The sequence below is a fragment of the Austrofundulus limnaeus genome, unplaced genomic scaffold, assembly GCF_001266775.1.
Source record: "Austrofundulus limnaeus strain Quisiro unplaced genomic scaffold, Austrofundulus_limnaeus-1.0 Scaffold165, whole genome shotgun sequence".
Taxonomy (NCBI): Eukaryota; Metazoa; Chordata; class Actinopteri; order Cyprinodontiformes; family Rivulidae; genus Austrofundulus; species Austrofundulus limnaeus.
The window spans coordinates 714,486-719,709 of NW_013952567.1; the positions used below are offsets into that span (position 1 = coordinate 714,486).

The window sequence follows — 5,224 nt, forward strand, 5'->3', positions numbered from 1 at the left end:
TGCAGGGGAGTTTGCCCAACCAGTCTACATGTGTTTTGTGGACTTGGAGAAGGCGTTTGACCGTGTCCCTCGGAGACTCCTGTGGGGGTACTCTGAGAGTATGGGGTACCAGGCCCATTGATATGGGCTGTTAGGTCCCTGTACGACCGGTGCCAGAGCTTGGTCCGCATTGCCGGTAGTAAGTCGGACTCATTTCCAGTGAGAGTTGGACTCCACCAAGGTTGCCCTTTGTCACCGATTCTGTTCATGAATTTATGGACAGAATTTCTAGGCACAGCCAAGGTGTTGAGGGGATCCTTTTTGGTGACCTTAGGATCACATCTCTGCTTTTTGCAGATGATGTGGTCCTATTGGCTTCATCAGATCATGATCTCCATCTCTCGCTGGAGTGTGAAGCGGCCGGGATGAGTATCAGTGCCTCCAAATCCAAGACMRTGGTCTTGAGTCAGAAAACAGTAGCATGCCGCCTCCAAGTCGGGGAGGAGGCCCTGCCCCAAGTGGAGGAGTTTAAGTATCTCGGGGTCTTGTTCATGAATGAGGGAAGAGTGGAGCGGGAGATTGACAGGCGGATTGGTGCTGCGTCTGCAGTGATGCGGGTACTGTACCAGTCTGTCGTGATGAAGCGAGAGCTGAGCCAGAAGGCAAAGCTCTCGATTTACCGGTCGGTCTACTTTCCTACCCTCATCTATGGTCATGAGCTTTGGGTAGTGACTGAAAGAACAAGATTGCGGATACAAGCGGCCGAAATGAGTTTCCTTCACAGGGTGTCTGGGCTCTCCCTTAGAGATAGGGTGAGAAGCTCGGTCATCCGGGAGGGACTCAGATTAGAGCTCCTGCTCCTCCACGTCGAGAGGAGCCAGTTGAGGTGGCTTGGGCATCTGATTAGCATGCCTCCTGGATGCCTCCCTGGTGAGGTGTTCCGGGCATGTCCCACTGGGAGGAGACCCAGAGGAAGAACCAGGACATGCTGGAGGGACTATGCTWCTCGGCTGGCCTGTGAATGCCTTGGGATTCCCACAGACGAGCTGGCCCAAGTGGCTGGGGAGAGGGAAGTCTGGGTCTCTTTGCTTAGGCTGMTGSCCCCACAACCCGACCCCRGATAAGCGGCAGAAAACGGACGGACGGACGGCAAGTAACATTTCTGCTAGTGATGTGTGGATTGATACTGAAATATCTATACCACTGATACCAGATCTTTATGCTCTAGTATCAATACTAAAATCAAAACACTGACACTTYGATACTTCAGTTRTTTTAGGTAATGTGTWTCATTAACTTRAATACAATAGAAAGTAACTAAACTATTTAAATATTGTCTAAATCATAAGYGCTTGGAGGGAACTAGTTTTTTCTTCCACCTGGGTAGTGTGCTCAGTCAGTCACTCAGTCTGTAGATGTTACAGGGTATTAYGCAAAACTACAGTAGTTTCTGTCACCACGTCGCTTGGAGGTTAAGAGGCACAACAGACAAGGGTCATCTCTGTACCCCGTCTACGCCTCTGTTCRTCTTCTGAATCAGCCGAGGTGGTCAGAACACACGTCAGTAACAGTAAGTGGCGTCTTCTGAAGGAGCCCAAAGTTAGGTTTACAAACGTGTAGAAAACTGGAGACTAAATCTTTGTAAGACTTTCCCAGGAAGCTGATAATGACTGATAAAGTCTCATCGATGAGGGAAAAGCGGCTCTGTCTACATAATGGGAGGTACACCAGGTACTCACACATTTTCTCTATCCCCTGCTGTTATTCTCAGAGTGTGACTGAATYGAACTGCGTCTGCCAGCTCCCCTGYGCTACACAATGAAAACGGAGTCTCATTCTCATCAGGACACACATACAAGGAAGCACGTGCAAACCCATGAATGCTGGGGCTCACAAACTTATCACAAAAACATATAGAGCCTCTCTTTCGCACAGTGTTGAATCCAACTATATCCTTATTTTCCAATCGAGATAGAGTAACGCTACAGTGGCATCCAATTCCATTTTTTGCCTCAACTTTCTTTCGACCCCTCCCTTCCTTGACGTCCCTGTCTCTCACTCATTTCCACTTTATTTCTCTTTTTTCCCCTTCCTTCCCATTGTCTATTGTCTCATAGACAACTTTTTCCCCTTTATTCACTCCTTCACTCTTCTCAGTCTGTTAACAGCTCCCTTGTTTCCTTTACTCCATATCTCATTCCCATTTTCTTTAAGGTCCAGAGGGACTGCTGACAGTAACCACAGTACAGTGGGTTGCAATTAATCTTTCCAATAATTCTCTTTCACCGCAGACACTGGGCCTACTAACAGAGCTGACAGAGAAAAGGCAGCAAAAAGATGAARCACACAGCAAAACAAAGATAAGTCACAAGAGACAACTTCAATTCCTGTTTTACTTCATATAATCAAGGGAGGGGGTGTATCTTTATAGCTGTATGCTTATTTGCTTTGCTCTAACWCCACACTGTAATATTCAGACTCCATAAGCAGAGCTCAGTGAGGTGGTGCAGGCTCTGGCTGCCTAAAGGGGTTTCGACACGTCACAATCTCAGAAGGGATAATTAATCAGACATTGGTGCATAAAATAGGAAGTCCACATTTTAAATATATACTGAGCCCTCGTTTTGACATTCATTGTTTAATCCGGTGGCAGCAAATCTATTTTATTGAGATGTTGGCGAAATACGACATTCAAAAAATTCTGAAACTTAAAAAGGCAATTTGCTGCTGCTGTGCTGAATGACAATGGCTCAGCACTTAGAAAAACACAAGTTCCTTTCTGCTGTAGCTCTGTCTTTTGTTCCTGTTTTTGTTTCGTGTTTTTCAACAGGACTATAAGCAATTTTATTAGTTATTTCAAATGATCATGTAGCTGCTATGTTAAGTTTTTTTTCTGAGTTGTCAGATAAATTCTGGATGATAAAATATGCTTTTACTTTGACACATGTTATACTTTTTATTTGAACCATGTTCACAAATAAAAGTGATGCAACAGTAGGAGTTGTATTTTCCAGAATGGCAGCACAGTGATGTGTTAATAGACCTTCCATATGAAAAATGTTAGACATGTCCAGCTCCCAGTTGATAATCACCAATCAATCAGCAGACACCACAAGAGCCAGTTTGTTGTTCAAACAATTCAATCAGGTAACAAGAACCTCATCAGTCCAATCATTTGTATTCATGACAGATACTAAAAAAGAACTGATCTTCTCATGTCAGGGACCGYTTGTAGACTTTTTTGTTGTTTTCAGTTGTTCTTGTTTATTGACAAAAAATGTGAAGGCAGATAATAGTGTTTTTGCCTGGTTTTGTGTCTGTGTGTTCATGTACCCTACAAACCACTGAATGGATTTGAATGCACTTTCCAGGAAGTAMTCTTTGATTTTGTTAGTAGGATTGTGTCTGTTTAAATGTACTTTGACATGTACTGTCATTTCAGATCATTAAACATTGGTCATCTTCTCAGAATGTTAATTTTTGAATCAAATAAAAACATACTCCAAAGGAAAACTGAAGACACACCTGTCAGTCTGGTGTTGTGCCACGCTGAGCTGAGCTGTGCTTCACGGTGCAGAACCATCTTCCCGACTTTCCACTGTCTTCTAATTACACTATTTAATTAGTGTTTATCCACTTACACATATTGCCTGAGTGTCTTGCATTTTTGTTATACAAGTGAAATATGCCCTTGTAACATTAAGTCATTCTACATGCTTGCCAGCAAAGGAAGAGTGATTAAGGCTAATTCCAATTCATCTAATTTAATTTAAATGGCGAGGTAAACATGCAGCCAAAGGTATGCTGTTGTAACTGGAAAAGGAAAAGGAAAGCAAAAGGAAGCAAAGCAAAGTAAAGGAGGAAAGGAAAGGAAAGGAAAGGAAAGGAAAGGAAAGGAAAGGAAAGGAAAGGAAAGGAAAGGAAAGGAAAGGAAAGGAAAGGAAGAGCTGAGATGAACTAAGCTACTGAAGAAGGAGCTGTAAACAGGACAGTGGACACAGTGGACAAAGATGAGCAGAAAAAAAAAGATGAGACACATGAGGCTTTACAGAAAGACATTGTAAGACGCAGAGATCCTGCATGAAGTCAGACTTTACTCTCATTGTCTGCAGAAGACAATCACGGTTCACACAGGGAGTGTCTGTGTTGGAGGCTGTTGTAGTGTGTACATCTGGGTAAATCTATGCGTGTGTGCTGACAGCTCCGTTCTCGCAACAAGAAACTGTAGGAAACAAGTGAAAGGCTAAGAAAATGTAGTGACAACAGGCGGAGACATGAACAAATATTTTGTTTRGCATCAGGCCTAAAACAAACAAAAGTAAACAGAAATTGAACAGAAGGAGACATTTCAATGTTGGGTATATTTTGAAAGTGTCTCGAAGCAATATACTGACAGTACCTCAGAGTGACTCGTTTTGAAACATTCAAACAATCTGATCTCTGCACATTAGTAAATTCCAATGACCACTCTGAGGAACATAAAATAAAATATAAAGTTTAAATGAAATCAGAATGATTATTTTACTTATTTATTGTTTCTCCTGTACATTTCTGGTGCTATTTTAACCAATAAAATGTTTGTTTTAGTAACATATAGTGTGCTATGACTTTTGAAAATGTGTAATGTCCATACTTTAATTATTTCACTTTATTTACAAAAGTCTTAGAATAAAAATTTTACTTTGTTTCCAGGAGAGATCACATAGAATTTAGCTGGTTGTTATAGGTTACATTACAATTAAAAAGTAAAGTAAGGTTTCAATCCAACTGCTATGAGAAGGTCAATTAAAAAAATAGGCTAAATTTGAAATAGTTTTGATAAAATGATCCATACAGAGGTTCCAAGAATAAACTACAAGTAAACAAATACCTGCATAAAATACTGTATTGTTAAAGCTAGCATGAACAGAGCCGAGCACACCTAAGAAAATGCTAAAATAATGGTTTCATATCCTTGTATCAATGATTAATTAATTAAAAAAAAAAACGTTAAGTCTTTTTTTTTCTCAACTAGCAACAGCCAGTACAGAAAACTGAGACACACTGCCGGCAACAGCATGTGGACAGATTAATTAAAGATCTTTATCTTTCATCTTACTGGAAAAAAAGAAAAAGAGAAACAGAAGACTGCGTTTAAAGGAGAGGCAACAGAATAAGAAGAAAGTTAGGATGAGGGATGCTAAGTGGAAATAAAATAGAGTAATAGAAAGCAAAAATATGGATAAATGATTGTACGGAGAGATAG

The 5,224-nt window shown here is 41.1% G+C and overlaps 1 protein-coding gene across 1 annotated transcript in view; it reads right to left on the reverse strand.

The window, feature by feature from the left end:
• cadm4 (cell adhesion molecule 4) overlaps positions 1-5,224 on the reverse strand; it is a 236,297-nt gene that overhangs the window by 144,256 nt on the left and 86,817 nt on the right. The window lies entirely within an intron of this gene.